The sequence below is a fragment of the Bombus fervidus genome, chromosome 11 (genome assembly GCF_041682495.2).
Source record: "Bombus fervidus isolate BK054 chromosome 11, iyBomFerv1, whole genome shotgun sequence".
Taxonomy (NCBI): Eukaryota; Metazoa; Arthropoda; class Insecta; order Hymenoptera; family Apidae; genus Bombus; species Bombus fervidus.
In genome coordinates, this window is record NC_091527.1 from 2,508,618 (window position 1) to 2,534,852 (window position 26,235).

At 48.1% G+C, this 26,235-nt stretch overlaps 1 protein-coding gene and 1 long non-coding RNA gene across 9 annotated transcripts in view; one reads left to right on the forward strand and one right to left on the reverse strand.

Moving 5' to 3' along the window:
- The window catches only part of Hth (Meis homeobox homothorax), a 507,314-nt gene that overhangs the window by 272,321 nt on the left and 208,758 nt on the right, over window positions 1-26,235 (forward strand). The window lies entirely within an intron of this gene.
- LOC139992466 (uncharacterized) lies at window positions 15,042-15,820 on the reverse strand. Its single transcript, XR_011801116.1, has 2 exons — window positions 15,490-15,820; window positions 15,042-15,423 (listed from the first exon to the last, which is right to left on the reverse strand). It is a non-coding gene; the product is annotated as an uncharacterized lncRNA (long non-coding RNA).

Sequence of the window (26,235 nt, forward strand, 5' to 3'; positions counted from 1 at the left end):
ATTTCCATGAAGGAAGCACCGAAGAGGAGACGAAGAAACAAGTGTAAAAAGGAACAAAACGGGAGCGAGAGTGTCTGAAATACGCATGCAGACACGGTGTGCAGTGAGAACGCGCGCGATATACGCGGCCGTCAGTGGGAGGAGCGCAATCGTTCGCGGCATAAACAAGTTTTAATCGTGCCTCGGGCATTCGCCGCGTTGAATAAATATTGATATCGGGTGACGCGACGGCCAATCAGAATCGGGGCTTATAAAGCAAGCCGCTTACACCTCCGCCTGTCTATCCATGCTGCGACGCGTACACACGCGCGCGTCCCCTGTTCCATCTCGACGTGTTACAACATCGCTGCCTATCGACGATATTCTCAGGCACGAAATATCCAGAGATAAAAAACGAAAAATATATTATATATACTCTGAGACGCGAAAGAGGGGATTGATTTCTTGAATATTCCTCGTGTGTGTCTCGTTAGTCTCGTTCTGCTACCGGTGGGTCGCGATCGCAGTGGCGTGATGATGTCGAGCATCGATACCTATCGATGCCCGTCCAATTCTCGCGGAAACGATCGTCAAGCTGTCCATCTTCGATTTCTCCTTTAATTAAATTACGCGGCCGCCAAGGAGGACCTCGATAAGGGGACGTAAATCACTTTCAGCCGATAACTAATCGAACGATTCCAAACGAAAGACGTCCAGGCTCGTCGTGGAAGACAGGAGTATCGCGCATGCGCCCGCGAACACCGCCGCTTCCCTCTTTTCTCTCCCTATCGCGTTCCTCTTTATCTCGGGCCCTCTCTTCCTCTTCGTTCGAAGGAACGGAGAGAATATGAGCGAATGCCAGAGGTAGAGAGAAGCTTGGCGAGTTGGCGCGACGCGACGGGGAGAAACTCGGAGAGTGGGAATGAGAGAGACGGTATAAGAGATCCCGGGTGTGAGAACGGGAAGGAATCGACGATTGGTTTGGGGGCAAGGGACGTAGAATCTGGGAGGACGAAGAAGACAGGCAGAGGGTAAGCGAAGGTGAAAGAGAGAGGTCCACGAGGCGTCTCCATAGCAACGAGGCGAGGCGGGAATGCGACGGTAACCATGGCAGCCGCGGGTTCCTCTCTCGGACCGACCTGTCTGTCCCTCTTTCTGGTCCCTCTTCCTCTTCGTTCGCCTCTCTCATATGGACCTCTTCCTTCCGCCCACGGACTGAGCCACGAGCACACCGACGGATCCGCAAAGAGAGAAGGTGGAGCAGGGGACGTGGGATCTGCGCTCTCGAGAAAGCTTCTGGCTTCTTCGTTTTGCTCTTTTCGCAATCTTTTCTTTTATACGACGACAATTGCGATAGCAATAGCACCGTTTTATCGTGCCGGTTAAACCGAGATATCGACGCGATGGATAAATACGCGAAGTAGTAGAGGCCGATCGAGGTATAATTGTAATTACAGTGTAGAGCGCGGAACTTTGAAATACTTTGAATACATGTAGGGGACTTTGATAGACAGCTGGTAGAGAACGTTAAGCAAAAAGGGAGATAAATAATGGTGTAGCTCATCGGTAATCAAACAAACTAGTAGAAGAAAGAACGATAGGTACATATATTTAGTTTATCGTGTTTGCTGTACAATCGGACGAGTTCCATACTTCGACACCTTAGTCGATTGATGAAAGTATACAAAGGTTTAGAATTATTATTGTGCGTTTTCTCTTCGTCCATTGAGTTTCGTACGATATCCATTCGTTAAAACGTCAGCCTGTTCCGCGGCGGTGCGTTAATATTGTCGTTTAAAAAGCGCTACGGGAGCCGCATTAATTAATCGAAATACGGAAACGGGGGATAAATTTTATCTCGGCCGCGCAGCTCGACTGTTAATAATGAATCGTTAATGCTAATTTTTGATTTATGCGTTCATAATCTTTCCCCCCGACGCGTCTCTCTGCGGCTAGATCGCACTGGGCCGCTCACGTTTTTGAATGCAACCGATATCGGTGACTGAATTAAACGACCGGCCGGAAGCGTGGGATAAATTTTGTTGCAGGATGCACCGGTTATTAATAATGACTATTTCCTAGCAGCTCGTTAATAGAACCACAGCAACGATTGCAATTTACGCGTCCCATCCCGCACTCGGTTGCATGAAATTTTCGAATCGCTGTTTCCACCCCTCGTAATTTCAAATCGATTCTTTTGTAGCGTTCAAGCTGTAAATTTCTCAGAATCGCAGTCGCGTGGTAAAACATAGTTGAAGCTAATGGAAAAGTTCTCGGTAAATTCGCGAAAGTCTCGCTAGACACTTTGCATTTCTACTCTTGAAGACGAACGTGGACGACCGTTGAAACAGCGTGATGGTGGTGCGTGCGAGCGTTCAAGCGCACGTAGTTTAGAAGCTATCGACATTCTTCGACACGAAAACGTGGTTCGCCGTTTAACCAGCCGCGTGAAAGATCCCAGTCGTAGACCAACTTCGCAAGGCTGATTATGTATGACTGCCAAGAAATCATGGGATTCCAGGCGTCACTTAACTTTCGATACGTCGACCGTTCCGCGCACGGGAATCGAGTTTCCGCGTCGACGACAGCGTTACCGCGTTTGCATTATCCCCGATTATATATTTTTACCGCCTCATTCATTACGGGCCGGACCGTTCGCTCTGTGATCTCTGCCCAATGCGTCGATGTCCACTGTTATTTTCAGTTTCGTAAAATTACAGCTCGCCTTCAAATGGATCTATTTTTGCTCGTTCGATCCAGCCGACGATAACATTTACAACGTGTTCTTAATTTTCGTTAATACCGTCGACCGAGCCAACAGGGATTAACGCGTGGAAACAGCGACAAACTTGTTTCGCGACCTCGTTCTAATTTGTTCTTTACTCCTTCGCCACGCGTTTCGCAGATTTTTCGTTAAGATATCTGACGTCAATCGCGTGTACTTTGTTTATCTTGATGAGGATAGAGACTTTTCAACGGACAATAACGTTTGAAACATCTGGAGAAAATAGATCGGTCTACGTTTCAACGAAAGACACGAGGTTACACGAATCCTCTCCTTTTTTCTTTCGTTCGTTCGTCAAACGAGAAAACTTTATCACTCCGCTTTGGTTACTCGAAGTGGGTCGCGCCTGTCGCCAACAAATTTAGGAGACGTTTAAATTTTCCTTCGTTCCGAAATAAATACGGCCGAGAAAGAAACGGTCTCAGTTTCGCCCCACTCAGCGGAATTTCAGTGTCGGCGAGCAACCAGGGTGCGAGCGAATAAATTACTACGTGGTCGCGTCTGACAAATTCGTTGAGGTTCCGTCGAAAAGCTACTTGACCGCTCATTCACGGGAGATCTCGTTACTGTCCTAGCGGGTGTGTTGGGGGTTGGTCGAGAGGTATAACGGACTGGAGGGAGGGACGCCCAGAGAAGAAGAGCGAGTCGGGACGGAATTCTCTCTGTTTGGTTTTTCGTGGATCGCATATCAACCCCCTCGGCGCCCCTTTGTCCGCCTCGCAGAAACGGTGCTCTAGGCTAACCCTCTCCTCCTTCGCCACCCTCGGTCCACGCTGGTGCAATGGTACACGAGATGGCTCCCTTTTCCGCTGAGTGTAACGTAATGTAAGGGTTGCGCCCGCGTCGACGATGTTTTGGGGTGAGAGAGTTTAAAACCCCTCGGGGCTTGAGGTCCAGGCCGGTTAGATTTATCGGATGTTTTGGTTGGCGGCCATTGTTAGCCGCCCTCTCTCCACTCTCTTTTCCTCTTTCAACCTTCTCTGCGGCCAGTGGCGTAGTCGATTCAATAGCAAGTCGTTTTTTCGTCTTTTTCCTGAGGCACTCGAAGGCCCATCGAGCGCGACCGGATATCGAGATTTTGCCGCGGTAATAACGCTAAGAACGTACCGCTGTTTCGTGTTCGTCTTGCAGTGGAAATGCAACATATATTCCCTGTTTTTGCCTACTCTATTCGGTGGTTCCCGAGTCATTTTCTTAGCGTACAGAATATTTTAACGAAGATGAAATTTATCGTCTATACGTATATCCAGTTCGTTGATAGGTATAGAAATTACGCTATTGTACCGTGCTTCGCGCGCAAACAGTCGTTCCAGTAGGATTTCTCGGTAACGCCAATCTGCAGCAACCCCTCCGCTATTCCACAGCACGGTGGTTTGAACGATGTTCGAGCTCACGGTCCGCGACCCTTCGCTCGAACCCTCGTAACCGCACTTCTCTTTGCCCATTCTAACCGGTACATCGCGATTCGCCCGAGAAAACCGTGGAACACTGTCTCGCTTGGTGATCGATGCGGTCTTATAATTAGCTCGCCTTAAAAGCGAGCTTCCACCGTTCTAATTGCAGACTCGAACTCTCTTTGTATTACCACTACATTGCTTAAACGGTGTGTCCATGAAATCTACCAGAAACCAGCTTGAATTTCTCTATCTGTCGATGCGTTGCCGATGAACAATTGAAACGTTCGGCATGGAAACATCGTCCCGTCATTGCGAATTCATCATTTTGGTCAGAGTTTTCGCGAAAAGGAGTTAGCAAGGAGCGGATTCATACAATAGCCGAGAATCAGGCTTCGCGAAGAAACGACGGAGGACAGAGAGAAGGCAGGGTTTCTCTGGCGAGGCCGCACAGGGCCACCTCGTGTTCTTCGATTAGCAGGAGACCGACCCGACCATGACCTCTCTCCTCTCCTTTCCTCGTCCGCTGCGTACCATGCCATAGGTGCAGAAGATTCTCCGGCTCTTTCATTCTCTCTCCGTTCCCTTTCCGTTTCTCTCGTGCTCCATCTCGCGGCACTGATTGGACGATCCATCACCGGCGCTTCTCTCTCTTCAGCCTTCGTCTCCGCGTCCCTCCCTCTCCTTCTACCCCTTGTCTCTCTTGCCCCTTACTCTCCAGTTTCCTCTGGAACCATTCTTACGGAGGAACCGGACACACGTTCACGTGCGTATGTACGTATGTATATATGTACCTACATAGGTGAATACATAAGCTTACGAGAGGTATTCAGGGAGTACGGTGTTTCGGTATATGAGAATCGCGTGGACCAATGTATTTCAGCAGTATTTCAGTTTTTCGAATTTCTTTCGTTGAAATAAAATATCTCGCGTATAAATGGATTTCTTAGAAGAATCTCAGGGATCTTCCCTTTGCTATAGATTTATCCTCTGTGGTTTCGTTAGAACATCATACGGAAGAAACTTAGAAACGGTGATTGGGTCATTTACAAGTGCGATGCATCGCAACGCGTGCATTCACGCGTGCACGTAGCCTCACGTACTTACACGCAGTCACTCAGCAACAGGAACACAGGCAACTCGCATACCGGCGACCATCGCCTAGAGGGGCGGCCATTCTTGCGAAAGGGTGGGAGGGTAATTGGTTCCCATGGAGGCAGAAAACGCCTCACTCGAAAACGTCCCGTCGAAACTGCACGACGAACTCGGCCGTGACGCGGATCTCGAAGTAGGAGGAACTTCGAACAAGGCGAAACAGGACAGGAGGGGGAACTTATTACGAACGATGAAAATTTCCGTATACCGTATGGAATTTTTCTATGTACTAATCGTATTGTAACGAAACGAATCCGTCGTCATTATCTTTTCATTGAAATATCGTCGTTCCGTTGCGATACACCCTGTATAACCGAGGAGTTATGGTCGTCGGAGTATCAGAAAGAAAGGTGAAACGGTAGAAGGATTAAAGACACGGGGAATGGAGATAGGCAACCGGTAGCAGCGGGTGGAAATAGCGGATCGGTGGACGTTGGAACAATCGAGGCGTCACGTGACGATACGGCAAGTTAAAAGGGAAAAAGAACAGGCAGGGAAAGGAAGTAAGGAGACGAAGAAGGAAGGCGACAGCCCGATAAACGTGATACACGTCGCGGGATATACACAAGCGTGCCGCTATCCACGGTCCGTATTCATTAGTTCCTTACTCAAAGGCACGGAAATAGTTCCGGAGTTGCGGGAGGCACAAAGCACAAAGCTCTGTCGCAGAACAATGAGAGATAGCGGGGAGTGAGAGAGGAGCGAGAGGTGGAGTCATACATAACAGTGATAGTCGCGAGAGAGTAAGAGAGGAGGAGGAGGAGAAAGAGAAGAGAAACAGAGAGGGAGAACTGCAGATTTCATGAAGTCGAAGATAGGCACAATGGTTTAGCTGGTGAGAGTGCACCATTTCTCTCTTTCTCCGTCCACCTTCTCCCCCCTCCCTCCTTCTCTGTTCTTCCTTTTGCTATCTACCTTGTTTCTTCCGTTCCTCTCCGAGCAATATTCATATGTGTTGAATATATTAATGCGCCGAGAGTATGTAAAGCGTGTGTGACTAGGATTCGCGCGACTCCGCTCTCGCTTCGGCGGCTGGGCCGCAGTGCAATATTAGTGAAATGTGTCTCAGAGCGTACCCATCTGCGACTCCGATATTAAACAGCAGCCGTCGTTGCATCTGCGTTTCCCGTCTACTCCGTACGTGTTTCCACCTATCGCGTAGCAGACTCCCACGCGGCCTCTCCGAATTTCGCCTCTTCCTTCCACTGTCGTTATCGACTGCCTTACGGCGTCTTTATTCTCGCTTCAGCGTCGAGCAACGCGTGTATCGCCTCACGGTCATGCGATATTTTCCGAAATATGAAAATCCAAGCGACCATGGTCCTTCATTGAAATGCGAAACGTGTCCGCGTACCGTCTGGAAATAATGACTATGTAGGTTACTTATTATTTCCCACATTTTTCTTAGAGCAGATCATATTTTTTCTCGGAAAATTACGATTCTCACGTAGAACGTATTCCTAGTGTCGTTCATCAATCGTTGCCGGTAGTCCAGCGTTTTAGAAGCTTTTCAGGGCAGACGTGCTCTATTTCGTCCACCTCGAGAGGTGTGCTCGAGCATATTGGTGAGTACGCGCGCCAAAGGACAAAGGAAACACGGTGGAATAATTAAAACGCGGAATTTACGAAAGGACGAAGGCAGCGAATCTGCCGGCTGCATCATCGGGGGACAAAGAAGCGAGAGGACAGAGAGCAGGACAAGGAGGGAAGGACACGCCAGGAAAATATACACGGAGAAGCGAAGAGACAAAAAAAGAAGGGAGAAGAGAGAAAAAAAAAAAACAAAAAACGTGGAAGAGACAAATATAGCTTGAAAGTGTGCTAGTAGAGGGTGAGTCGAAGCTATATGGAATAGAGAAAGGTAGGAGGGAAGGGTGGTTTCTCGATGTAGCACGGTACGGCACCGTACAATCGGTGGTACCGGCACATGGGCACACGCCGACTTGCTCTCCCTCTCTTCCCATCCTTCTCTCCACATCTCCCTCTCTTACCCCTTCGTCTTCTCTCCGCTTGGCTCTCTTTCTCTTTCTCTGCCTCCACCTCCATATCCACATCCACCTCGAACGTGCCCCTGCACGGAGTTCTCCCAACCTACGGCCCAGCCCCGGCAGCAGCAGCAGCAGCACCCAACCCAGACCCTGGGGCTGTCAAACGCAGGCCGAATCTTCTTCTGCTCGTGACAGCCTGGAAATGAAGAGAGTGCCCCCGCGTGGCGTATCCTACCCGCTTTCCTATGTACGTTAACGCGCGTCCTAGGAATGTACGTTCTGTTCTCACACGCGTGTCCACGTTATCCCTTTAACGTGTACGTGGACCAGGGGCCTGTGTGACGAGCACGAGTTCAACGGAGGTCGGTGCTCCTGTCTCCGTCTCTTTCATTTTGTCCGGTTCTTTCATTACCCCCACCCCTGTCCCCCTTTTAATTTTGTCTGCGTCTGGATAGATTCATTTTTTTTTCTCGCTAATTCGTCCGTAATTGTTCTCTCTGTCGATGGGAGTTCGCAAAATTGCTCGACAAAGGTGGATCGGCTTTTTCTCCATTTTTTTTTTCTCATTTTCTGTCCTTCCTGTCTTGTTCGAAGGGCCGAAGGGAAGGGAATTATAATCCGACTCTCTCGTTGGCGTATACTCGAACGGTTTTATGCTTTTTCCCGACGGTGACGCGATGGAGGCTTTCGAACGATCCATAAGCACACGACCGTGCGTAACCCCTTTTATTACGAATTGCAACTTGCACTTTTTAACAGATTTCAGACTGGACGAAACTTGTAATACTTTCGTAGGATACTTTAAAGGATGACTAAAGAGGCTGAAGGGGTTCGTACCCACCGATTACGAAGCGCTTTTCGAGCGCGATCATTAGCGCAATTATTATTGTGTTGGAGCACAATGCGCGCACAGGCTTCGACGATTACAATGGGCGCCGAAGGTGAAGAGGCGAAGGATGGAGAGAGCGCGCGCAGATGGAACGGACTGGAAACAACGGAGTCGGTAAATTCTCGAGACTTCGCGCGAAAATAGAACGAAACTTGGCGTAACCTTTCAAGAAAGGAGCACTCGGCAGTCTGACAGCCGATACACGGATAATTAACGAGTTGGCCCGCTTTTAAAAACTATAAAAGTCATTGATAAACTTCATCGTGTTCAATGGGTATCCTATTACGCGAGGAACAGTATCGTTACGTTAACATCTACGCCTTTGCAATACGCGATAGACGATTGCAAAGGAATTCCTAGCGTATCCTTCAAACGTTAGGCATCAGACAGGAACAACGTTTTCAAGAAGAAAGTGCCAGCAGGTACCTTTAACATGTATACAACCCGACCTTTGCCGCTCGGCACTACGAACATAGCGACCGCATCTAATAGTCATTCGAGTCCCTTTTCGACGTTAGCTTAAAGTATGTTCGATGCTCATTGCTAAAAGGATATGGTGGAAGAGGAGGTATATCTATTAGAACGTAGCCGAGCGGCACTTGATGCGTTTACATCGTCGTACAAGAGGTACTTCGCATATACCTCAGCAGATATTACCAGTACGTTCACCGTGTTATTACGGCGTTACATTCCATCGTACAAGGAATCCGTCGCGTTCGATCCACGAGTACAATGATCCTCGTTGTTCTCGCTTTTTTCTCCTCTTTCGTAGCGGGGCCGTCAGAACTTGGTCAGGCTTTCGAGAAACACGCCGAAGAAACTCACAGGGACACACGCTACGACCCCTGTTCCTTTCTTTCGAGCGGTGACACTCCTTGAAAAAATATTATTGACGATCATCGCTCCTTTTACAAAATAACGGTACACGGAACTCGTCCACTTTCCATCCGTTTTATTATTGTTTTACTACACGCTTTGGTATATCGCCGCGCGAGAGCGTGTACGCAACCACGATGCCTCGCCCACATCGATAAATCGAATTTCTTATTAGAAACGGCGTGCACAGAGTGGGGGAGGATCGATCGTAATTTGCAATTCGATACAGGTGGGTCAAGTCACCTTTTCCAAGCCTTCATCCCTTTTTTCCCTCCTTTCTTCTTTTATCGTTACACACGCGGTGCGCTGTTTTACCTTTTTCTTTTTCCCTTTACCGTGGATTCTCTCTTTCCTCTATAATTGAGACAACTAACTCTCGATCTTCTCTTCTTCATCCCCGTCGAACGAGGAGCGCTCGACGGAGAAAGAGGTGAGAGCACAAATTATTATGCCGGGCCAGATAGGTCTCTTCCTTCTCTCCTTATCTGTTCGCCGACGTGTTTCTCACCCCGCCCTATTAGTTGTCCGTGTCTCGAGAATCCATACGGTCGACCGGTGCCCGTTTTTTCTTGTGGTCCCCGTGGCTCGTTTCTCGGGCTTGCGACACGCTCGTCGCGCGGCGACTAGAGGTTCAACTGGGGTCTCCTCCACGTGAAATACTGCGACTCGATTTCAACACCTCGCCGTCGTTAATTAGCCGAGCCACTCGACTTTTATTCCGGCAGCATCCTCGCCGTTTAATTACAACCGGCGTCTCTGCAATGCCGGGGCCAGGGAGGGATAGGAAAGGAGGGGGGGGGCTGAAAAGAAGGTTGAGCGCGTGTGTTACACGTTCTGCCGCTACCTGCCGGACGTGACACACGGAGCCTTGCGACTAACACGCGCTCCCACCACGTATCGACTAGTATCGTCGCTATCAGTGCCACGTATACGCGGTTCGCTCGCTGCCAGACCAGTTTTGTTCCACGTCGCCTTGCTCGATCTGCTGCAAGATTCGGTAATGAGCTTGTGCCTCGACCGAGTCCGACTTTCTTCGTTCTCCGTCTACCTGACTTTTATGTCGTCGATTGGAATTTCACCACGTAGACATTCTTTTTCCTAATTTGAAACTTAATTCGAAAATCGACTCCATAAATTCTGACAACAGTTTGAGGGCTGAGAGATACTCCATACGTGTGTTGTTCGGAGTGTGTAGCAAGCAATCGGGTAGGCTCTCACGATTTCTCGCCACGCTACATCCAAACACCGTCCACCCCAACAAAAGAGAGTAATCGCTTCTCTGTTTGTTTGTTGTTCTGGTTTAATTCTTTCGCAAAGCCGTACCACGAAGGGGTCCGCGGTATAGGTCAATGGGAAACTAATTGTCGGCGTTTGGAGGGTGCGCGTGCATGGCCAGGGGACTTTCCGCTGCTGCTTGGAGGGTCGATTCGAGGGTGGTTGAGAAGTCCAAGCACTCGACGAGAGCACGGACGTGGAGAAGCCGGAGCTGGACGATGAGACTAGACAGAGTAGAAGGGCGAATGAGAACGCTCGACTGGAGTGCTCCGACAAACGGATTGCCACGACAAGAGAAACAATGCGATTCCGCTTTCTCCTCCTCCTCCTCCTCCTCCTTCTCCTCCTTCTCCTCCTCTTTTCCCTCTGCATCCCTGACAGAGAACCGTAACCCGTCCCTGTTCTCTCGTTCGTGTAACACGCTTCTACGTGGCACTTTGGCATCGTGTATCGAGGAGAGCCTCGTTCGATCTCGAAACACGAAATCCCTGCGATTTTATATCGACGAGGCTAGCTGGCCGCCGATAAAGATGCCAATATCGATGAAATAGTACAGCGTTCTATGCATTAAAGGAATCCAGAAAATCGGGGGCGTGGTAATGGAAGACAGCTACCATCTGGAGCACCGTCTGCATATTTATATTCGCGGACGTTGTTGCATCGTAGGCGGCGTAAAAAATTTTCAAAATTGCACGGTCCTCGCTGGAGGCTACCACTTACCGGCGTTCTTTAGGTCTCTTGGCCGCGCAACATGTAAAGTACCGATATTATGTATTTATTATAATGCGATCCAGGCTCCGGCCGATCGAGAGCGGGCTGCGTTGTTCCTACGGGTCCTCGCCGACGAGGGGCGAGGAGGCACTGGCAGCAGGGATAATCAATTTATCACTGCAGGTGCCTCCGCGCATTTACATACACGAGGACGACGGAGAAGTCGTCGTTACCTTGCCGTCGCTCTTTTCGCATTCTCTGCGCAGTTATTCGCGCCGGTACAAATTGCCGCGCTGAAACTCGATGCAAATTTCCCTTCGATCGCTTTACATGGTCGATCATCTCGCGACGCGATACCGGGAAAAGTACCGGGTACACGCCGGTGCGTTTTTCGATACAGCTGAATATTCATTTCGCGGCCTGCCAGCCTTCGTGTAGCCCTGCTGTCGTGCATCGGTTAACTTCCAGTAATTTTCTACGATTTCGTTCCTCGTTTCGTGTAATCGTTCGATCGAAATGTGTTCCTTTAAAGAAACACGACCTCGAGATGTCGAGTAAAATAGCAAGGTAATGACCTTGCCTGTTCGGAATCGGAACGTTTATAAATTCGTCGCTTTCATTAATCACGAGAGAGACAGGGGTCGCGGCACCGAAATAGCTTTTATGTAACCGTTCTTATAGAACGTTGACACGCCAAGGATCAACGTCCTGGATGGAAGATCCCATCCAATAGTTTCTCCAGCATCTCGGTATAGTTAACCAAACGGTTATATACACGGACAGTATCGGCGATATTTCGCAACCGCGAGACTTGCGGGACGCGTCTGTCGAACGTCACCTAGATCTACTTCATTTCTATCGCGTAATGCTCGTCGTAAAAACGGCGCTAATGCGAATGTAATCTGAATACTTATCCATCCACGAGGTCGTACGATTTTCCGTCTACTCCATCCTATATCATAATTGTCTATCTCTTCTTCGACAAATTTTATCGGTCCTTGAAACTCACTTCTATAGAAATAAGATTTAAATAATCCAAGGGACTCGCTCTAGACAATCAGGTACCCGAGAATTTATCGACGGATAACAAGCACTTGGACGTTCCGTGCGAAGCAGCCAATTTCCTTATCCTAGCATAACTTGAGAGAAACACAGTTTTTACAGTTAGCCGAACGTTCGAATAAAATTCGCTGGATCACGGAGCATCGATTATCCCGTGGGACATCCAATCCGTCGTAAACGATCATCTTTCCTCGTGTTTTCCTCTCGACGTTTTTCTGCTGCGATTTCAGCGACATCAAGTCGGGACAGCCGTGCTAAAATAATCGTAAAGTAACGGAAGGTCACGCCCACGCAACGGGTCTCTCGAGCGACGTTACATACTGTACACCTACTTCTTCTATCTACATATCGGCCAGCGCGAGCTCTCTTCCCTCCTTCTTTCACGCGGGTTCACTCGTTTCGGCCTCTCGTGAGATAGCGACGTGCCGTGCGAGCCACGTACTCGCCGTCACCATAAGGGGTTAGGTTTACGAGCCGAGCCGGGTGTCGATATCGTGGTCGTGTCGCTGCGAGTGTGCCTGACCTCGGCGACTTCTAGATCCATGGACGCGTGTACCTGGACCCGCGCCTTCGACGAGTGTATTTGCTCGGTCTAGGTATCTTATAATCACGCGAAATCTATCCTCGTTTCGTGGCGAAATGTTAGGAGCGCTAACAATCCACTGTTTCGGTTTTTACGGATCTATTTTAACGATGATAAAGGAACGAAAGGGAACAGATAAAGAGTGGCGATATTTCAGAATGAATAATCATGGGCTTTTTACGCGCTATTATGCGCCAACTTCGGTTCACTTTGGTTGTTGACGTTTAATAGAGGAGACTTGGCAATTACAACGTTTGCTAGTGAGAGACGCGTGGTTTCAATAGTCGTGTGACGCGAAACGAACGGGAACCGGCGCTAGACTTTATGTACTCTTACACACTTTGAAGGTGCACGCGAAGGGAGGGACGCGAGGATTCAAATGAAACACAGTGGAAAGAAGGGGACATGAAATTCGGTTCCGACACAGTGTCGTCGTGGCCGTTTACATCGTGCTCGTTTTTGTCGCAGCTGTCGCTGTTTTGTCTGCGATGAACTTCGTGGGCTCTTCTCCGCGGCAACGAAGCCGAACGCCGCGTTTTTGCCGCTATTTTCGTGCCGTTAAAAATGCATCCATCGGGACACGTCAACGCGCCCATTCGCCGTCGCGTCGTCGACCTTTCTCGCATCCACGAAGACTGATGCGCTTGTTGTTGACACGGAATATCAATTCTGACGTCTCGAGAAGAATTCAAGTAGAACACGCGTCCCACCGTTTCCACTTCTTTCAGTCGTTTGTTTAAATTTCAACAGTTTCACTTCGTATCGTTTCGTTTCCCAACCGTACGAAAATAATAGAAACTAATCGCCGACTGCTCCGTTCGAGACGAACACGTTATCCTCCTCACCCTCTCGATCGGCGGTCCCTTGATCCCGCGCAGGCTTTACACGGTGTTCATAAAAAACGAGGCAGCCGCGGATGGAGCAGCGTTCGATCAGAATTGAGAGAGGAGCGGAAGAAGGACGGATGGATCGGGGACGAGCGTGGAAAGGAGATAGAATGGAGATACGTTGCTTGGGGTTTAGACGTACATAAGATGGAGTCTGGTTTGATGGAATGCTGCCTCCATCCCAAGCACACGGGGGCCCTCCCCTAACTTCTGTCCTCTCCCCTCCCTCGTCTCGGATGTTCAGCACCTCTCTCCCACCTTCGCCGTGCCGGAACATGTGTGCGAGGTTGTGTTAAGACGACTCTCGCGCTTACGAAGCCGGCGCGTATCCACCAAGATAGAAAGAGAAAGAGAGACGCGGTCTCTTGAATAGCCGGGGAACGATCTGTATCCACCTAAGGCAGCCAATGAGACGGACCGCCATATTAGGCGCTTGTATATGGCCTCCTCTATGCGCCGCAAGACGTTCCGCGTATGCTTAAAATGGAGATAATAATCGCGCTGCGCTGATTAGACGGCTGTCGCGGATTCCAGGTAGCTCTCGAATCGCGCCATTCACGGCTTCCCCTTATGCGATTCTCTCTCGGTGCCGCGCACGCTGCAGCCGCCGAAGACGATTGTCGGTGTTTCCTGCGTACGCCGCTCGTATTAGGGCACGTCGGTGGGAAGCACAAGGTACGGCCAAGGGCCGCCGAGATCATCGAGCGCGCGTACACGCCGCCGCTGATGGACGTCGTTCTCTGAACTCCTTGAAACCACGGTGCACACCGTTGTTTCTTATTAACCTTTTGGTACTTTGCGCGGTACACCGCTGCGGTGCACTGTTATTTGCCGAATGGCTTCGCAGCTTCGTTCGTGGTATTCGATTTTATAATACGTCACGCAAACGGATGGGGATATTTGGAACGTGAGAAAGCGTACAGGAAGTTTGAACCCAAGTTTCGATCCAGGAACTTGTAATTCTAAAATTGTGCTACAGCAATACGTGGCATATTTTGTTAGCCTTTCCATATAGATTCCGTAGTATTACGATACGTTGAGAAAGGTTTCTTAAATGTTCGTATTGGTTGAACGATTTGCAACGATTCTTGAAGTAATATCTCGGAGAAATTGCTTTGTTATGATTTAGGAGAAGAGAATATGAATCGTTAGTATACATCCCTGCATGGGAAATTATTTATCTTGCACATGTAAAACGTTCTATACTAAGGCTGTCTAGTTTCGTGGTTGGTGCTCTGTTGACAGCATTTCCGTATTTTTGAAGGCAACTCTGTGTTTTTTAAAATAGAATATCCTATATTTTATGCAATGTTTCAGGAAATGTGGAATTACGAATAAAATATTCCGTGATATACCCATTAACAATTAGCAATCATAAATTCACTAGTTGACAAAACACTTTGCTCTCTGTATAGGAAATTTTCTTCTCCTAACAAGTTGAAAATTTGAAGGGTAAGTTTCTTATTTCTGTTGATACTCGTTTTATTCCGTTACTCTTGGGCTTTAAGGATCGCGTGTGCGTCGTGGAAAAATTTTAATGGCATAAAGCGTGTCGCGATGCACAGCAGCTTGACCACGATCTCTTGCGAGCAAGGTATATCTCGTGAGAGGCATTGTTCGATAGGACGGGGGTCCAACGAGATAACAGATCCGGGAGAGATAAGCGCTCTCCGGATGATGTATCGCCAGCGATGCTTCGCTGCGCCAGTTGATCGTAAGTACCGGCCTGAACTTGGTACCGTGCTGTTTTCCGACCAAGGACCCTCGAGATTCGAGCAGGCATTCGATATCGGTACAAACTGTTCCATAAAGCACCTCTTTCGCGCCTGCTTCTACGATCTGGAAGATCATTTATATTTTCAGCATGTATAAAAAATTTCTCATCTCTTTTATACACTCCCTTACCTTTACAATCAAATGATCAAATATTCCAAAGAATTACCATACTTTTGAAAACGACAAGTTCTATTTAAGATACAAAACAAGCGAATTTATTTGAGAAGTTTCTCTACTTCTATGTACCCGAAGAAATCTACTCGTTATTTTGGCCGACGGACGCGAACCGAGCCGCCCTTTCCCGCTTTCGACAAACTTTCCATTATACGTCCGATCCCTGACGGGACGGTACACGGACACGCCCCCTTAGCGCGCCCTTGCCCCAAAGGGATGTAAGTCACCGGAGCACTTAAGCGAGTTGAGACGAGGCTCGCCACTAAATAACGCGACGCGTCCAAAAGGCGAGCAGGCAACAAACTAGCTTTTTGTACGTCGTCGTTCGACTCCCCCTCGCGTCATCTTTCTGATCCTTCAAACTTCTCTCTCTCTCTCTCTCTCTCTCTCTCCCCTGCCTCTCTGTCACACTCAAGAAACTCTAGTGGCCGCCTAGGTTACCGAATCCATAATGAAACTTCTCTTCGACGTCCAGCGGAAAATCGAAGGTCCCCTGTCCGTCTATCTATCGGGAAACGCACGAGGGAAAAACACGTTTGCGAAACGTTCTCCGTCCTGGTGGAATTCACGGAAATGGAAACGGCGCGCGTAAATCACATTTACAGCGTTGGCAAAGTTATCGACGGTTTTATGGGAAATTAAAGCCCTGCCGAGCGGACCGCAAAGTCGCGTCATCATCGTCGCGGAGCGCGGGGGAGACTCGTGACTGCCGGGCTGGTTTCGATCGTGATTGCCGAGCAGCGAATTTGTCGCCACGTGTTTTATTGTACGATGAAATTGGATGGAGAGCCGCGGCCAGGATCGCGCGAAGGGGGACGCGAAACCAGGACCGTAATAAAACGGACGCGCGTGCTAAACGTGTCACTCAACGTGTCACAGATAGATGCGGAGCCGCGGCAACGATTCCGCACTCTAGCCGGTGTCGTAATATCCAACGCGAACAAGAGTTTTGTTTTTGGCGAAGGTGGAAATTGCATCGGAACAGTTACAACCATCGGACGGCTGCGTTCTGCAAATCTAGTCCCGTCGACTCCAATATTCTTCGACTTTAGATTCGACGAATCGTACGATTTGTAATCAACTGGAGTCGATAAATAATTTCGCTAGAATATACGTTACGTGAATATGTGTACATACGGAAGACAAACTCTGTGAGAGATCGTTGCATCCGTTTATCTGAAACCGTTTTTCTATCTAGATTCTATATTATCCATATCCCCCGACAAACAAGCCACACCGCGTAAAAGGCATTCTCCCGTTGACAGGGAAGAGTGTCAAGGTGCCATTAACGTTAACAACACGTGTCGTGGCGAATTCGTAGGAAGTCCATTCCATTCTCCTGACAACGTTCTCAAACAACGATCTTCGTCGTCGTGAGTACGCGACATTACAGGCAGCATTCTCCTTCCGTGCTCCTGGATAATTTACGATCCAACGTGGTCGTTGATACGAAAAGTCTCACAGGCAGTCCTCTATCGACCAAACGGTGCCGACGGATCCGCCGCCCCCTTCGTGGTCTCCGAAACGAGGCCCGGTACCTCGGCTGAATTCCAGTTGATCCAGCTAAGCGGCCTCCTAATATCGTCCGGCCCGATTCTACCGGTCGGATTCTCCCAATGCTCGTTGTCGGGAACTCCTAATGGCGATGCGTCGAAAACTCGCGCCGGCTCCGGGCAAAGGGAGCGAGAGAGAGAGAGAGAGAGAGAGAGAGAGAGAGAGAGAGAGAGAGACAGACAGACAGACAGACAGAGAGGGAGAGAGAGAAAGGCCAACGCGGTGGACCAGTCGAGCGACGCTGACGGGTCAGCATGAATAATGTCGACTCATTATTCTTTCGGGGGGATTTATCAGGTCGAAGTACCGATAACGCGCTCTTTTCGTTCGGTCGTTCCGCCGGGGAAGATGCGGTCGGAGATAGCTATGCATTTATGCGCGTTGGCGGAGTCAGAGGATCGGAAGAGCAAGAGGGTATATCTTGACTTCTTCCTCTTTCGCTTTCCTCCACTTTCGATCTTCTATCCTACTTCCACGTACTCGCTTCTAACCACGTCTTTGTATATATGCCCTTATTCTTTTTATTCTATCTCTTTCCCTCCGTTGCCCCTCCTTTGCGTCTCCTACTCGCGTCTATTTCTCGTTTTTCTTCTGTTGCTCCTCTCATCGTGGATCGTCGTCCCTCGACTCGTCCCTCGAGCGGGCTGCGTATATCGGTGGAACAGACGGTATCATAGTTAGGAGAGGTCCTCAGTTCGGTTTCTGCGGGGCGCTAACAAGACGGGCCTGCGGGCCAGTCGCAGTGAGTTATGGGCCCGCGCGTGCACCGGCACACCAGCGAGAACGCACTGTGTGTACGTACTGCGAAGGAACAGAGACGCTGCCGTGTGCGAGAGTTAGATGCGAGAGAACGTCGCACAATATCGCGCCCCGTCTCGTTGGGATAGGATATAGAGGGCATAGCGTAGCTGTCGCCAGTTTTCTGGCTCATTACTGGCCACCAGCGCCCATTTCTCTTGAGCTCCTCTCCGCGTTTCTCTCCCTTCGTTCCCTTCGTGGCACTGTCTCGCGTCTGTCGGGCAAGAACTGTGCTCGCTATTTAACCGAGTTTCGTATTTGCATGCTGATGCCGTGCACGCGGTCGGCCGTGTGAATACGACGTCACGGTTAAATTTCTAGTCGGCTTGATAGATCGTCGATATTAAGGTCTGCGGCTCTCCGTCGTCGCTGTTTCATTCGTCGAGTTAATTAGCCGGTTAATGGAACGCCTCGGCCACAAGCAACGCGCTAATTGCCAGGAAGAAAGTCGGTGGAATCGGTCGAGTTTCTTCACGTTCGATACGAATTTCAAAATTTTCTACAGCGACGTAACGTAAATATAGTCGACGTTCGAAAGGGAGTTTCTACGCGTTCACACCCGATTAGGTTATAAATATGTGGCAGAGGGTTCCAACTGGAAATAAACGGGAGTTAACGCGTCGTGATGCATGACGAAAAGTTTAAACGCGTCGCGACGCCGCACACGGTGACAAAAAGTAGAACTGCCTACCGCTTCCCTTCCGTCGCTGCGAAAACTCACTGTCTCTCTCTACCCGCTTACTAATTCCAAGGCGAAAGCCGATACGTACCAGTTCGAGACACGTGCTCGTCACATGTACCCGAAAGCCATCCCGCATACGTCAACCAACAGAGAAGTCGGAGTAGACGGAGAAGAAAACGACGAAAACGGCGTCCCGACGTATCTACCGGTGGCGCATCGCCATTAACGCTTTTATTTCTACCACGCGTTAAGTTTCCGTTCATACGTCCGATTTTACTGGCTCTTCCGCGGATGTTCTTCTCCGCTTGAGAAAGTAAAGTAAACTTTTAGCCAGAAGTGTTTTAAAATTTCTATCTGCGAAATTAATCTACTTAAATTTTTTTTTCATTTCAAACTAGTCTACCTTATGATCGACGCTTAATTTTTCAAAGTTTAAACAATTAGCCCCGACGAAGTTGATCGGTTTCCTACTTCTCTGCGATCAACTCTTACATTTTTTCGTCCTACGTTGTAATTTATATCGTGCATTATCTCTGCAATTTTCTTTGACCCATACTTGTCTCGTTCCATTATCAAGTAACCACAAATCCCGATCAAATTGTCCTTTAGCATAGAAATTGCGTTCCCTTAATGAACGTCAACCGGTGACGTTCCCATCGACGATAACTAATCGGAAGCGAGCAATCGAGAAGCTGTAGGAGGTGTCGCGAAACGGGTCATCGTTGGTGTCGCGTTATTAATTCGCTCCGGTAGTCCCAATTAAGACGGAGCCTCACGTTCTGCCGGTAATTATCATAGTAACAGCGTCGTTCCTAGCGGCAGCACATCAGCGAGTCCGCAACGTCGGCCTCTCGGTCCCGTGGCATTAATTAGTGCAATCTCCGTACGTGCCTGGCTGCCAGCATCGGCCACGTTGATATCTCCCTTTCGCGTTTCTACGTTTCTCGTTCCATTTCACGTTCCACGCTAACGTTCAACGACTGCATTGCCATTCGAGCTGATGGCTTTTGACGCCAGCTGGACGTTCCAAGATGACATCAACTACCTATCTGTCAGAGAATCGGACGCAAGTCCAGATTAGAATCGCGTCACCTCGATTTGCATTTGCTACGATCGTTCCAACATCTTACGGTAGGTACACGAAACGAACGAAATACAAAATTCTCTGGCGTCTGCGGTGGACTCGTTTTCTTTCGTTTTCTTTTGCACGCGCGCAATTACGCGATTCCTGACGCGGCGCGTTACCGCCATGGCTAATGCTCGCGTTAACCGAGGCGCCTTCGGTGGTTGCGCAACGAGCTCCGCGCGTCGTTTCCCGCTGACGATCGTTATTTACTCGCCACGATAAATCTGTGTCGCGACTTTTATGTTAATGCGGCCGCGTCTGACGAGGATTCGTTTTGCCGCCGAATATCCGTGCACGCGAACGATGCGTTAGGACCAGAGCAGATTAGTTCGATGGAGTCTCTTCCGCCAACGTTCGACTTTCTCTCCGACCGATCCGATATCGCTTTCCCACACGCTACACGCGTCCCGTAATCCTCTGTATTGCTTGCACGCTGCGCGATCACGACGAACGTAATCGTAATCGCTCGCCGAGGACGAGGACGAGGAGAAGAGATCGAGAGCGGCTGGATCGCGAGGCGATTTACGCTGCGTCATTTCGTATCAGAGGACAACACGATGCGTCGATACAAATCGGCGATTTATCACGTAGATTGTTACCGGATAAGTATCTTCGCGGATCCTCGCGGAACTGGTACCCGGACGCCTGATGAATCGTAATGCGATGTTCCCCGCCGCGCGGTTCCGTCTAACGCGACGCGCTCGTAGCATCGTTGCTCGGCCGTGTAGCTTCTTCGCGTGAGTACGTGCTGCGGCGCGGCTTCGTCCGCGTACGCGCGCGTAATTGATATATCCATATACGCGGAGGTACCTATGATCTCCTCGGGCCAGTCGAGCCGCCACGGCCACTGCTGTCCTGCGTCCGATCGATCTGTATTCATAGGTCGTACGGCATAAAATATACTCGGCATGTCCATGAATCAGATAACTGTCACAGCTGCTCCGTCGATGTCTCAATCAACCGCTCGACTCGCTCGCTCGTTCGTTCCTCGCCTTCGCGCGCTGCGATCCAACGCTTGTCCCCGACCGCCTTCTTTTCCCTTCTTTCGTATGGATGGATTTTCTTGGCCGTTTTGCAACAGATCTTCTATTTTTTTCTTTCTTCTTATTCTTTAACGGATGAGACGATGGAAATGGAAGAAAGGTGTGGTTCGCCGGAGAGTTCCTTTATTTAAGAGGCGCGCGTGTGAGAGCAGATCTAAGAATAAATTGCGCTCTCGTGTTTCGAAATGTTTTGGATGGAAAGTTTAAAAACGTTGCGCAAGGGGATGTTATGAGATTGGGAAATGGATTCGGTTACGTTGGATTCATTTCGGAAAAGTCATGGTTGAACGTGTTCGACCACCGCGAGAAGTGCCAAATAATTTCGTGGAATGAAGACGCAGGACCCTCTTTTACGAGACCTATTAATACCTTCTATTTTGACTCGGTAAATAAGTGGCGAGCGTACGACGTTCATCGTTGACGAGCTGCGTCAGGTGTCGAAAAATACGTGTTTCTCTTTCGAACACTTTGACGTGCTCGTCGCTTCGCGCGCCGTTTTCCCAAGTTCGTGTAAACAATTACTCGAAATCACTCGTTCGATTCAACATCTCCTCCACATTTCTGCAGTCGTTTTCGGAAATCCAAAACGAACAAAAGAAGATGCAGCTTCGCTCGAAATGAGAGAGTTCCAGATATTACTCCGAGACATTAATTCGGACAAATTCGGTGTCATCGCTCGTTCTTTCTCCCCTTCGACTCGTGTTCCTCGCCCCATGATGACGATAGGTCGGTATTTTCGTCTCTACGTTCGGTTTTCGACGACATGTCTTACGTCACCATGGTTACAGGAATTTTACAAAAGTAGAGTCTCTCCTTTTCGACGAATTGACTGCTACATTTCGGTACGTTACGCAATCGAAAACTATTTTCTCTATTGCGAGCCATCAATGGTTCATAGTAGACGAAAGTTGCATTAGACGAACAATAATATATCTTAGTACAATTAACGTATAGCACTCTTCTCAATTAAAATACCCTACGAAAAATTACAAAACGTGTCTGCTTTTCCTCATTTCACTTCAAATATTTGCTCGTTATTTTGTAGCAAACTGTGTAATATACCTTTACCTAAGATATAAAGAACACGAAGATTTTAAATGTTCTACATTTCATTATTATTATCTTCTATAAATATGTGGCTATGAAAAATAGCTTTTCGAATGATTTACTTGAAGATCTACGATAGAGAGATAAATTTTCTACAAAAGCTCTCAGAGAATGCAATCAATGATGAACGTGGCCAACTCTTGGAATTACTTTTCCAACTTGAATTTCTCTAAAGTCTCCAACGATTCTCTCTCTATACAAAGAATAAACCAGAATCCTACCGAACGATTTTCTCCAGGACGCGACGTGTCGTCGCGTTCCACTTTCTTTCTTCGCATATAATCGAACCGTGAGATCTGCTCGCGATCGTTCGCACCGAATAAGGCATAGCCAGCCGCGTGGTAAGCAAAGCGTAACGAGCGCGTCCAAGTGTCGCGCAGCGAAAGGTTAACGCGCGCGGCCGCTGCGTACTAAATTATCCCCGTCGCTCGGCTCATTTGTAAGACAAACTCCTACAAAGCGTGCTCGCCGTTGGCTGCCGCTACGCGACGCCGACGCGGGCCGATTTCGTTGCCGCGGGACGCCGTCACCGCAACAGGGTAGACTCCTCATCGCGCCTCATCTCTCCCACAATCGCCAATTAATCTTTTGGTTAAGCAGATTCTCGGATTAAGCGGTCCGTCCGTGTCAGTCGTGATACAAGCGCGCCACGAGAAATCGACCGTGGCGATCTTAGCGCAAGGGCGACACGAGAAATTCACCTCCGCTAGCCGTGGAGGGAAAAAAATGGGGGTGGGAGTCAACCATCAGTGGAAAGTAGAGAGGGGTGCGGGAGGTGGGCTACGATCCGTCGAGCTGCATTTCATCGCCGAAAATAGTTTCGGAATCGGTGAACAGAGAACCTGCACTCTCCTTCTCTCGCTTTGGCCGTGCTAGTATAACTGGTCGAGGCCGTTCTGAACGAACGAGAATAAGCGTGTTTTGGTGCGTTGACCCCTTTCGTGATTTCCAACCACGCGAAAAATCCTTTCCTCCCCCCGGTCGAGATGGCGTATCGAACTTTATCTTACAGCCGTTCGATCTTTTCCAGCTTTCCCTTCCTTTTTTTCCCTCTTTTTTCTGTTAAACGGATATGGAGGAAATATCGGCGCGATTGTTGGAACTTTCGTTGACGTTTATGGCGTCTCTAATGGATAGTGGCCGTGCTGGTTTGGATAATCGAATTAGAAGCGAAATGGTTATTGATAGAAAAAAAGTGTTCGTTGTGTGAGATTGAAAAAAAAAAAAAAAAAAAAAAATAGGAAAATAAGAGCGGACATTTTAGTAAAGCACATTTTTATAGCGTTTGAATCTAAAATATACACCAGTACGACTTTATTTCATACGTTCGATGCGTGCGTGGAAAACTACGTGAAAATACAACGAACGTTTATTGCAAATATTACATCATAGAGAAACATGGGATATTAAATTTTCCACTTAACGGCATTCGCTCTTTATCGTTTATTTTTGCGTGACGTTCACGATGTGTTTTGAAAAATGAAATGTATATATACGTATCTATATACACATATATGTATCGCTGGGCTTGATTTAACTCCTTTCATATTTCACATCCTCTAATATCGATAAATAAATCGCGGCTTTAACGGGCCAATATTTCGTCAAACTTTAGCGACACTGCTCGCAATTTACTCTCAAATAATGCACAAACTTGCGTTTTCCATTGAACCACTTTTTTTCGTTTTTCTAATTTTACCGTACACTGCTAAGTCGAACATCTGTCGAAGAATAACTTCTTCGTTCCCTTATCTTTCCTCTTCCGTCAAATTAGTTAAGGAACAACCCAAGATTTGATAACTTAAGCATCTCAATCGCGTAGGAGACCTCCGCCATTTTTCTACGAAACGCGATAGTCATGAGAGCGTGTAGAACGATACTTTTTATTTCGTTTCTTCTTGCTTTTTGCTTGGACACGTTTTCCAGAGATTCGTGATTCTACGCGTGCCGTATCATCTAGCGTATCAGCAAATAAATGCCTCGGTATCCTATGCGTTTCTCTACCTACGCTGGTAGACAGAAGGCTGTGGCGCCTTTACGCTTGGTACTTGCAAAGAGTTCGAGTAAATCCGCTCGGCTGGAACTAAGACTGGGACGAAGACTGGAACGAACAACCACGAGAGATAGTAAAGTAAGGGAAGAGGAGTTGAAGTGAACAGGGTTCGTTCGACGGAATGGGAATAAGGAGTTTATTTTCGGTGGCCATATGCGCGGTTTATTTCGACAGTCCGCACGGCCACCCTAAATAGAGGTAGGGCTCTCGGTTCCGACGAAGACGTATTCGATGGTGTTGAGCTTCTTTATCTCGTCTCTGTCATCTTCCAGAACACCATGAGGTTCCCTTTCGATCGTCGATAAAAATGACGACGCGTGACACTAATTGCTACTTGCTTCTATCGGAATTATTGTGTTATCGTAGCGTTTAAGCTCGTTGCTCCCTTGTTATCTTCTTCGTGCACGCAACTTTGCTAATGATCACGTACATACGTCCGCCTCATTGGTTTTCGATCACGATTATTACAGTCATTGTGGCTTATTATTTCCAAAGGCGAATCACTGTGCACGATGCTCGGTCAAGCGAACACGCTGCAGGCCCATGAACTCCACTCGTGATCATCCTGATCATCCTATCCTCCATTCAGTTCAAGAGAATAACATATTTATCACTGCGAGACGAATCGCCGCGTGTAATTAACCATTCTTCGATTGTTCCGCGGGCCTTAGATATAAATTATGACACGACTTTCCGTCTGATATCGTTAATCCTATTTCATATAAAGATACGTGTATCGTGATACGCGATATGAAATACAGGGTGGTTAGGTGTCGAATATTTGCTTCTATAACACAGCATAATGAAATGTTTTGTATAGCACACATATAATACATATGCATAATACCCATGAAAGATATTGCCATACAAGTCAATTTAATATAGAATTTACATGCTAATTACTTAGGTCCAAGCATATTGCATTTCGTATCATTTAATAGGGCTCTCATGCGTCTACAAAAATTTGATACGAAAATGAAAGGTAGAACCTGGTAAAAACACGCTTCATTGGAAGGTCAGGGTGCCAATACCTTTTGTAGCAACTGTAATATATTCATAAAATATGTCTACAATTGTAGCATTCTTATCATCGGTACGAATACCAAAGCAGAAAAGGTTGTTTCCCCGATGGCAACCAGTTCGGCGTAGAGACCGCGTGTTTTCACCGTGTCCCCCGAAATAGCGTATAGTCAGGCCGACGTGAGACTTCGCTTATTCTTGACCCATCGGCTAAATATAGCTCGCGAAAGCTTTCGAAAGAAAGAAGCTAAGAAGGGAAAGAAGGGAATCGGTGTTCTCTCTTGCATTCGCGTTGGTCCCAGAACGTGACGATTCTCTTCGTCGTCTGATGTTCCCGGCACCAGGGGGAACAGGAACGGCATAAACGTATAATTGGCTACACTTAAATCTCTATAACGTGGCAGTAAAAATGCGCGGTGCGCCGCGGTAAATCAACACGAGGACGATATAGCTCCCACCATGGCGTTGGCCGCTGTGTGTCGCTCGTAAACGCGTCGTAGAGGGAACGTGCGCGTGCACGCGTGCACCAGCGCATGCCATCCACAATTTTCGCGACTTTCCGCCCTGGAATTTATCGCTGCGTTAAATTTCATCTCGATGCCTGCACGCGTTTAATTTCCTATGGTTGTTGCCTGGTTACACCGAGGAGACACTTGTTTCTGCGTCGCGCAATGTTTCGCAATGTGTTTGAGGTATTTTAAGGCAATCGAGAATCAAATTGGGATAGCGATTGGTCGCTGAGTAGGATCGGAAGGTAGACAAACGTGGTTTCGATGATTGACAGGACGTGGGTAGTTGGTCACGCGTGAATAGTGCCGTGGCTGGATTATAAACGAGAACGTTATTAAGTAGTAGCGTAGCGAGGTCGTGCAGCTAAGTATCGAGTAGCTTTCTGATTCATGCAGTTTCAGCTAATGCGGTGTGCGTAATTTTCCATATAGATTTAATTCGGACTAAATTATACCCCATAAAGACTTAACTTTTAAGATGTTAATCTTTATGTATGTATTTAGGTTTCTGTCGATTTCTCTACTGCGACATTTAAACATCTAAATATCGAAGCCTAATCAATGCATGTTATGATCTCATCGTACTTTCTTCACTGATGATGATACGTATCGCAGTTCGAACCTTGGTTCACGCGTGCTGAAGTTCACCTGCAAAACTGCGGATGTAAAATTGCAAAGCGACTTGCGCGAACTATACAGAACCGGATTCTCCTTGCCAGGATTCTTAATTGCTGGGTCTTAATTGCTCTAGAATGGTGGGAAATTAGATGCATCGTGCGCTAGATGCGTATCCTTTAGCCTAGCACTTC